This window comes from Arachis hypogaea, chromosome 12 (genome assembly GCF_003086295.3).
Source record: "Arachis hypogaea cultivar Tifrunner chromosome 12, arahy.Tifrunner.gnm2.J5K5, whole genome shotgun sequence".
In the NCBI taxonomy this organism is placed as follows: domain Eukaryota; kingdom Viridiplantae; phylum Streptophyta; class Magnoliopsida; order Fabales; family Fabaceae; genus Arachis; species Arachis hypogaea.
In genome coordinates, this window is record NC_092047.1 from 71,606,488 (window position 1) to 71,617,333 (window position 10,846).

The window sequence follows — 10,846 nt, forward strand, 5'->3', positions numbered from 1 at the left end:
TGGACACCTCTAATTGGGGACTCTAGCAAAGCTGAGTCACAATCTGAAAAGGTTCACCCACTTATGTGTCTGTGGCATTTATGTATCCGGTGGTAATACTGGAAAACAAAGTGCTTAGGGCCACGGCCAAGACTCATAAAATAGCTGTGTTCAAGAATCATCATACTGAACTAGGAGAATCAAAAACACTATCTGAACTCTGAGTTCCTATAGATGCCAATCATTATGAACCTCAATGGATAAAGTGAGATGCCAAAACTATTCAAGAGGCAAAAAGCTATAAGTCCCGCTCATCTGATTGGAGCTATGTTTCATTGATAGTTTAGAATTTATAGCATATTATCTTATTTTTATCCTATTTGATTTTTAGTTGCTTGGGGACAAGCAACAATTTAAGTTTGGTGTTGTGATGAGCGGATAATTTATACGCTTTTTGACATTGTTTTTAGTATGTTTTTAGTAGGATCTAGTTACTTTTAGGGATGTTTTCATTATTTTTTATGTTAAATTCACATTTCTGGACTTTACTATGAGTTTGTGTATTTTTCTGTGATTTCAGATATTTTCTGGCTGAAATTGAGGGACTTGAGCAAAAATCAGATTCAGAGGTTGAAGAAGGACTGCTGATGCTGTTGGATTCTGACCTCCCTGCACTCAAAATGGATTTTCTGGAGCTACAGAACTCAAAATGGTGCGCTTCCAATTGCGTTAAAAAGTAGACATCCAGGGCTTTCCAGCAATATATAATAGTCCATAACTTTCCCAAGTTTAGACGACGCAAACTGGCATTCAACGCCAGCTCTATGCCCAATTCTGGCGTCCAACGCCAGAAACAAGTTGCAAAGTGGAGTTCAACGCTCAAAATGGCACAAAAGGTGGCGTTCAACTCCAAGAAGGACCTCTACACGTGCAACACTGAAAGCTCAGCCCAAGCACACACCAAGTGGGCCCCGGAAGTGGATTTATGCATCAATTACTTACTTCTGTAAACCCTATTAGCTAGTTTATTATAAATAGGACATTTCACTATTGTATTAGACATCCTGGATTGTATTTTGATCCTGTGATCACGTTTTGGGGGCTGGCCGTCTCGGCCATGCCTGGACCTTTCACTTATGTAATTTTAACGGTTGTGTTTCTACACTCCATAGATTAAGGTGTAGAGCTCTGCTGTTCCTCAAAGATTAATGCAAAGTACTACTATTTTCTATTGAATTCATCTTATTTCGCTTCTAAGATATTCATTCGCACTTCAACCTGAATGTGATGAACGTGACAATCATCATCATTCCCTATGAACGCGTGCCTGATAACCACCTCCGTTCTACATTAGATTGAATGAGTATCTCTTAGATCTCTTAATCGGAATCTTCGTGGTGTAAGCTAGAATGATGGCGGCATTCAAGAGAATCCAGAAAGTCTAAACCTTGTCTGTGCTATTCCGAGTAGGATTCAATGATTGAATGAATGTGACGAGCTTCAAACTCGCGATTGCCGGGCGTAATGACAGACGCAAAAGGATAGTAAATCCTATTCCAGCATGATCGAGAACCGATAGATGAATAGCCGTGCCGTGACAGGGTGCGTTGACCATTTTCACTGAGAGGATAGGATGAAACCATTGACAAGGGTGATGCCTCCAGACGATTATCCGTGCCGTGACAGGGCATTTGGATCATTTTCCCGAGAGAAGACCGAAAGTAGCCATTGACAGTGGTGATGTATCACATAAAGCCAGCCATGGAAAGGAGTAAGACTGATTGGATGAAGATAGCAGGAAAGCAGAGGTTCAGAGGAACGAAAGCATCTCTATTCACTTATCTGAAATTCTCACCAATGATTTACATAAGTATTTCTATCCCTATTTTATTAATTAATTTCGAAAACCCCATTACTATTTTATATCCGCCTGACTGAGATTTACAAGGTGACCATAGCTTGCTTCATACCAACAATCTCCGTGGGATTCGACCTTACTCACGTAAGGTATTACTTGGACGACCCAGTGCACTTGCTGGTTAGTTGTGCGAAGTTGTGAACCATGGTATTGGCATCATGTTTTTGGCGCCATTACCAGGGAAAGAAAGAGCGATGAATTTTACATAATCAAAGTGTAATCACGTTTTCTGCGCACCAAGGACCCCGTTTGGATAAAGGAAGGCATTCCAATAACGGTCCGAAGGATGAATGCTGCAGCACTCCCCCTGCCTCAACGGAAGCAAAGAAAGAGGACAGCCCCTCAAGTGGTTGAAGGACAAGTCTTAGAGGGACAAGCACCACAGACCTTGGACATGCACCAATTACAGGAAGCCATTGATGGCTTATCTAGACAATATTTGGAAAGCCAAGGAGCACAGAAAGAGCTTCAACTACAGATGATGGGCAGCAAGATGAGTGGCAAAGGCAAATGATGGAACAGCAACTAAGCCAAGGACAACAATGGGGAGAAGCATTCAACAGGATGGAACAAAGGCAAAACGAGCAACAAGAATCCATCCAGAGGCTAATCAACATCCAAGCACATCAAGGGGTACACATACATGAGATGCATCGAAGACAAATAGAACAGGCAGAACTATTGGACGAGCAAAGGGCTTTCGCAGAAGGAGTTTACATGAGTCAAACAGGACATCAGATAAATACTCAAGCCAGGCTCGGCTACTTAGTGGGACAGCTGCCAATATTGCATCCAGGAATAGCCAAGTATGATGAAATGAAGGATGAATTAGCACGAAAGGAAAGACAAAGGGTGGAAGAGAGTCATGAGTCAGTGAGAAAGGCACTTGAGGATTGGAAGCAAGCAAGATTGGCACGGATGCGAGGAAATACAAGAGGAAACAAGGAGGACAAGCAAGGAAAAGAGCGTGGACATCCACAACAGTAAAAGGTGGTGGAGTTCCTTCTTTGTTCCATCTTTCTCTGTGTTTTAAATAAGGAAGATCTTGTATGAAATAGAACTTGCTTCCATGTTATGTTTGAACCTTTTTCAAATCATGTTATTTTTTTTAGTTTTTGGTATTGAAGAGAGTCTATGTGCACTGGTCTTTATGTCACTGCACCATCACTTAACCTACTTGTAAACTTGTCCCTTTTAAATCAAATAAAAAGAGAATGATTATGTTTGTAAAAGACCAGAGTGGAGTTTATATTGTGGAAGTGCATTCATGAATCTTTGGGGTAGTCATAAGTTAGCTAAGTTGGTTCAACCACAAGGCTAGGAGGACAACTATCTATCCTGAATACTTTGCTTTGGATACACTCATGAGACTAAGTTAATAACAAGATCCTAAGAAGAGAAAAGGGAAAGAACAATGGAAGTGAAAAACAAAAGAAAAAGAGTAAGCAATAAGGCTAGGCATCAATGGTTTTAAGCTTGAGGCAAGTGTCTGTGGTGCTCCTGTGTGAGGGATCTACTTGGATGAATAAGCTCTTAGGGGTGCCTTATCACTTGGTAACTTTGGTTAACTAACTCGGGATTATCAGCTGAAAGTCCACTATCAAGAGTAACCTTCACTACAGAACACTTAGTAACCCAAAGAGGTGCTGGACACCAAGGTCTCAAGAAAAGAAAATAAATAAACTAAATGCCTGTAGTGTGTATGTATGGGGGATAGGCTTGAGGGAATAAGTCCTTAGGGGTGTCTCAACACCTAGCACCTTGAACCAACTGGTTCGGGAGTGTTGGCTGAAAGCTTATTTTAAAGAGTTGCCCCCTTACAGAGCACTTAGCCTAAATAACACAAACAACCCTTGTAATAACAATAAAAGGATCAATGAATAAAAGTCTCATGGGATATGAACAAAGTGGGTGTTTTAGGACAGAATAAAGGTCTGAAAGCCAGTAATGGAATGAACCTAAGTTGCTATGCATGAAACCACCATAAAATCAGTAATATGACTTCCACAAGGATGACTCATTCCTCTGGATATTCCATTCATCATTCTCTTGTTCCAGTACTTGCTTAGGGACAAGCAAGCTTTAAGTTTGGTGTTGTGATGCCAGGGCATTTTGGCCAGTTTCACTGACCTTTTCTTTACTGTTTTTAGGTTAGTTTCATGCATTTCTTTAGAAAATAAGCTAGTTTTGGGTAAATATTCACTTATGCCTTGACTCAAGCATACATTGTGTATTTTACATAATTTCATGAGGATTTTGCATAAGTTTAGTGACAAATATTATGTTGCATTACTCATGACTTGGACTAGAGCTTTGATGCACTTTGTTGCTTGATTTCAGGACCAAAAGGAAGCAAGAAAAGGGGAGGTAACTTGCAAGATTAATGAGAAAAGTGATTGCCAATAACACTCTCAAAAAGCCATCAATGCCCACATTAGAGATTCACGTTAACCAAGTTAACGTGAACTCTAACGTGGAGAAAAGAAGTTGAGCCAACGTTAGTGACACTCAACATTGTCACTAACGTTGGCAATTACTCATAAGTGGCCACGTTAGAAGCTACGTTAACCTAGTTAACGTGGCCTCTAACGTTAAAGGGGGAGAGAGAAGCCAACGTTAGTGACACTCAACATTGTCACTAACGTTGGCCTATGGTGCAAAGTACCACGTTAACTCCCACGTTAACTTGGTTAACGTGGGAACTAACGTAGAGGATGAAGAGTTGTCGACAACGTTAGTGACACTCAACATTGTCACTAACGTTGAAGCAACCACACAACCCCCAAGAGTCACGTTAACTTCCACGTTAACTTGGTTAATGTGGAAGCTAACGATGAGAAATGAAGGATGAGCCAACGTTAGTGACACTCAACATTGTCACTAACGTTGGGATGGCTAAAAGATGGCCACGTTAGAAGCCACGTTAACCTAGTTAACGTGGACTCCAACGTGAGACCTAGGGGCACATTGGAACGTTAGTGACAATGTTGAATGTCACTAACGTTCTCGAAGGATGGCAAAGGCCATGTTAGAAGCCACATTAACCTAGTTAACGTGAACTTTAACGTGAAGCAAGAAGGGGCACACTGGAACGTTAGTGACAATGTTGAGTGTCACTAACGTTCTCGAAGGTTGACAAGGCAACGTTAAAAGCCACGTTAACCTAGTTAACGTGGGTTTTAACGTGAGGCAAAGGGGTGCATTGGAACGTTAGTGACAATGTTAAGTGTCACTAACGTTCCCGAACTTAGACTTTCACTAAATGATTAACACTCCTTACGCCCTGAGCTTAAGTCTCTGCCCACTTCGCACTTTCTCTCTGCAAGTAAAGCCAAGCCCAAATAAAGAAAGGAACTGCTTCAAACTCAAGATCCAAAGGCCCAAGACTTGAAGAGTAAACTAGAAGCTGAGAAGAGTAGTATATATAGGAGTAGCTTTGAATTGTAAAAAAGGGCTGGAAGCTGGGAAAAAGGAGAACTACTCTCTGTATTTTACTTTCTTTGAAATTTCTAGTTTTATGATGTATTCTCCATCTTTGTTTTTATTTTCAAGAGCTATGAACAACTAAACCCCTTTCATTGGGTTAGGGAGCTCTGTTGTAATTTGATGGATCAATACTAATCTTCATTATTCTTCTTCTATCTTTCCTCTTGATTTTACTTGAAAGCTTTCGATCTTCATCCCATTGAGTAGTTATCTTGGAAGAGAAGCTATTTAAACTTGGATCTCTTTTGAACCTTGGAAGAGGAATGAAGAGATCAAGCTAGAAATGCTTTCTCATGCTGGACCAAATTGGGTTTGGATGGGTATGTGACTATAACCCTCTCAATACTTGGTTTGGGAAATGCATGTGGTATAATCAGTGACCATACTTCATCTCTTCTCATGAGCAATTGACCAAGGAATTGGCTATTGATCAAGATTTGAGAGATTGAATTGCAAGAAATTGTAATTCAATCACTTAAGATTGCCAAGGAGATCAATGAGTGCATTGATTGAGGAAGAGATGAAAATGAACTTGATCGGAGAATTGCAACATCTCTTAAGCCCAATGAACTCCCCATCTCTGATCTTACCCATTCTCTTTAATTTCTGCCATTTACTTTTATGAGCAAATCCCCCATTCCCATTTACAATTCTGCAATTTAATTTCAGTCATTTACTTCCAGTCCTTTAATTCTAGCATTTACTTTTCTGTTATTTACATTCCCGCCATTTTATTTTCTGCAACTCTCAACCCAAATCCTGGATTCGCTCAACTAGAACATTCTTCTAATTAAAGTTGCTTGATCAATCAATCCCTGTGGGATTCAACCTCACTCTATTGTGAGTTTTTACTTGACGACAACTTCGGTACACTTGCCGAAGGGAGATTTGTTGAGAGACAAGTTTTCCATGCATCAATGAGTTGGACCGGACCCAAACCGAGCCCAAGGCCCAACATATATGTGCTCATTTAATGAGCATTTTAGCTCATTCCACTTCAATTTGAAGAAGGGGGCGCAGCTTGAGAAGAGAGGAGAGGTGATGGTGTGGTCACTTTTCACATCCACCTTCCGGGAGCCATAACTTGAGCTACGGAACTCCGATTGACGAGCCATTTGCGGCCACATGAAGCTCTTGTCGAGCTCTTCACTTATATTCAAGAAAATCTGGTAAGAATATGAAGCTAGTGCTCCAGTTTCCTGCCCTAGATTTCTACATTTTTGGGGTTTGGTTTTTGAGTAAGTTTTGTGGTTTTGATTGTTTAGGTGATCTCTAGTAGCGGGTAATTATTGGATTTTACCCCTAATTTCGTTGGGTAAAGGTAAGGTTTCACTAAACCCTTGTGTTTAGTTTTTTTTTTGTGAACCCTAAACTTAATGTTGGTATGTTATATGTGTATGGCTTGATAGTTGGTGAGTCTTTGAGGTGGTGTTGGTGCTTGAGGCTTGTTGATCTTGTTGGAATCAAGCTTTTGGTGTTTGCGCATATTAAGAATCGGCCAAGGTATAGTTTTGGTCTCCTCTATGTAATATGTAATATCTCTGGACACTTAGGCTAGTGGACCACATGATAGGATAGAAATTGGATGTTGATGAATATGATGTATGATGACTTTGAGTATATGTAGCATGATAATGGATTTTTGATGTTGTGTTGAGAAGTGTTGGGTGGTTTTTATGATAATCATGGTTGGTAAGTGATGGATCTATGTATGAGAAATTATTGATGTTCAATATTGTTGTGAAATGTTTGGGAGCTTAATGATTTGGTGATGAATATTGAGAATTATTATAGTTGTTGAGAGTTGTTAGTATTGTTGATGATTGATGATGAGTTGTGAAAATGTTATTGGTGAATGAGGAGAATTATGAGTCTTTATGATGATTTTGGATGTTGTTGAACAATGATTATGATGTGTGATGATATATGTTGATGATGATTTTGAGGTTTTGAATCTTGTGGATGGGGATAATATTGAATGGTGGTTGAAAAATTTGGATAGGATATTAGGTTGAATTTAGAGTCGGAATGAGGTGAGTATTAAATAGTTTAATGACTGAGAAGGTTGTGTGATTGATAAAATGTTGAAGGAGTTTTTGGTATGAATGTTGGGTTATTTTGGTATAGTTAAGAATGGGTTTGAGTTGGTCTTGATTTGAGAGTTGTGGCAAAATTGAGCTTTTAGTATTTTTGGTAAAAATGAATTTTCAGTAAACTTTGACAGATCATAACTTAAGCCTTAGTTTTTAAAATTTGTTGAAAATTGATTTAAATTAAAGTTCATTGAAAACTCTTTAAATGGATATAAATTTTGTAACAAATAGATTTTTGTAGAGGAAGTTATGATCATTTAAAGTTTGGTGTCAAAATCTGAATTCTGTGCATGCTGCAGAATTTGTGATTTCTGGTTTGTGTGCGCACGCACAGCCCTGTGCGCACGCACACCCATGTGAGCTTTTGAACCTGTGCGCACGCACAGCCTTGTGGGCACGCACACACAGGGGGAAGGCTTGCTGATGAGAGCGCTAGCATGACCTGTGCGCACACACAACCAACAAAGTTTGGCAACCTGTGCACACGCACAGCCCTGTGCGCACGCACACGATGGAAGGTGCACTCTGTTAAAGGCGTTGCACGCCTTGTGCGGATGAACAGAGTTGAAATTTTTACTACCTGTGCGTACGCACACCTCTATGCGTACGCACACATTTGAAAACTTTCTTGGGCGTGCGCACGCACACCCTTGTGCGTACGCACATGTCTTGTTTTTCAATTAAATTCTTGTTTTTAACTATTTCACCTTCCCAACAAGCTTGTAACCTTCTATGACACCTATTTAAGATCCTTTGGCTTATTTTCGCGTATTAAAACATGGGAAAAGGTCATAGGAAATTTAATTTGGTTATACTTTGAAAAGTTAGAGAACAGAGGCTTAGGTTTCTGGTGTATTGAGAATGAGTTTGGTTGAGAGAGAAGGAAGAGTAGTGATCTTGGTGATGACTGGTGATACTTTGAGGTTGATGGACTTGTTGGATGTGGAAAGTGTGCCAGGCACTATATCCTTGGAATGTTGAGAATTGATAATTGAAAGTGATCTCTGAGAGTGAGATTGTGATTATGATATGCATTGTTCTCCGTCGTAGGGGCTGTGGCAGTCTTTCACCTACGTTCGGATGTGAGGCTTGAAGCTGGGCTTCTCACTCATAGTTATCGCTTAAGAGGATGGTGGTAGGGCACTCTCCTTCGGAACGTTTTCCTCTGAAAAGAGAAGGTGGTAGGGCACTCATCCCTCGGAATTATTCCTCCTGAGCATGGGTTTCTCTCTGGTTGCAAGGTGGTAGGGCACTAAGCCACGGAATCATACGGCATCCAGAGGAAGGTAGTAGGGCACTCTCCCTCGGAACGTTTCCCTCTGAAAGGAGAAGGTGGTAGGGCACTTATCCCTCGAAATTATTCCTCTTGAGTATGCGCAACAGAGAGACTAATCCGGGAGTTGCTGACCGGATTTTATGTCAGGCTTGGCACTATAACCGACATGTGATATCACAGCCAATAGGACAGACATTCATTATATGCATCATCTTTATGCTTGCTTGCTTTGATTACTTGAGTTTGCCTAATTGTATAACATGCCTACTTGCTTCTTGAATTACTTGTTATATATCTAAATACTACCTGTATTTTCCTTGCTTGCATTATTTGTGTTTGTCTGGTACTGAGGAGGTTGGGTAGGTGGTGACGATGGGATCGCACGAAGGTTAGGTGGGCGCAGGCTGTGGGATATAGCGGTGTGACTAGTACTAGTTAGAAATTCTTTAAGTTTTAAACTCTATTTATTGTTTACGGTTTAAGTTATTTATTTCGTTTAAGCTTGAATATCTGTTTGGTATGAAGCTCTAGGATTGCCTCTGGCGTCCCGGGGTCTTACATCTTACATTATTGGGTACTGTTACCATACTGAGAACCTCCGGTTCTCACTCCATACTGTGTTGTTATTTTTCAGATGCAGGTCGCAACCCACCTCGGTGAGTTGCCTGATGGTGACAGAGCGGAGGACCTTTATCATGTTTTGGAGTCTTTTAGTTCATTCTTATTAGTATTCTCACTTTTGTATTTTATTTTGCCTTAGAGGCTTACTTTATGAGAGATATTCTGTATAAGCTATTTTATTGTCAAAACTCTGTATGTCAGTATCTAACTAGTCGGCCTAAACTCCGCGTGCTGTGGCTAGTATCTTATGATTATTATACTTGTATATAACTACATATATCTTGTTATCTTACATAGTAGATCTTGCCTTTTTCGCTTATGGCTTCGTGTGAATGTTCGCGCTTTGTAATTTTGTATTTGAGCTTATTTTCTTCATCAGGCTTCTAAAATTATTATTCCTTCTATATATATTTATGTATAAGCCTTAGAATTATCGTAACCTTTGATTAACCTTTGCTTTACGACATGAGGTAAGACTTAGGGTAATTAGGGTGTTACATTTAGAAATGTCCTTTCAATATCTTCCTGAGCCTTTTCTTCCTTCAATTTCTCAGCAACATATAACTCCTTAGACTCGGCTTTCTTGGTAAAGACCACAGTACCATCTTCTTTCAAGGTCTTCTTCCTAGAGAGCAGCAGGCTTTTTACGAAGGTCTTGTAGGAAGGCACCTCCTCCATCAACTCAGCAAGAGGGATATTGTACAAGAACTGAATGAATTCCTCACTCTCGATCTTCTTTTGTGACTTCTGAGGGTGTACTTTAATGCTCTCAGCCTCTTCTAGTGTTTCTGTTTGCTCTGATTCTTTAGCATCTGTGACCTTGCACTTTTTTCTTGGCGAAGACATTGTGTCACCGGGAAGAGTAAGGGTATGGCAATTTGGCCTTGTACTTTGGAGCCTTGGGTAATGTAGGATGAGTGTCCAAAATGACTGGAAAAGGGTTGTCAGGGTGTCTGGGGGGAACATCTTTTGAATTGATGTCTATTGCCCCCTTCTCTAGGCATTCAACGTCCACCCTACTCCCTCTTGGGCATTCTACTTCAGCTCTACCCCCTCCTGGGCATTCAACTTCCTCTCTACTTGAGTGATTCATCCACCCTTGATTAAAATTCTGAGAATAAGGGTCATCGTAGGGATTTCTAGAGGAATTTCCTATGTAATTAACCTGCTCAAGTGTCTACTGGCCATAATTGTGAGTTTCACCTTGAGAGAAGTTACCACTCATATCACAAGGAGTATCTGGAGGAGCATTATGAACCTCAGCAACTTGACTCTGCATATTGCTCAATTATTGAGTGAGAAGACTTATTTGTTGCAACATGAGTGCGTTCTGAGCAAGGATCGTATCTACAGCCTCCACTTCTTGAGCTTCCTTCCTAACTAGAGTCCTCTCAGATGAGTATAAGTACTGGTTATTGGTAACCATCTCAACGAGCTCATTTGCCCCTTCGTGTCTCTATCATGTACAGAGAA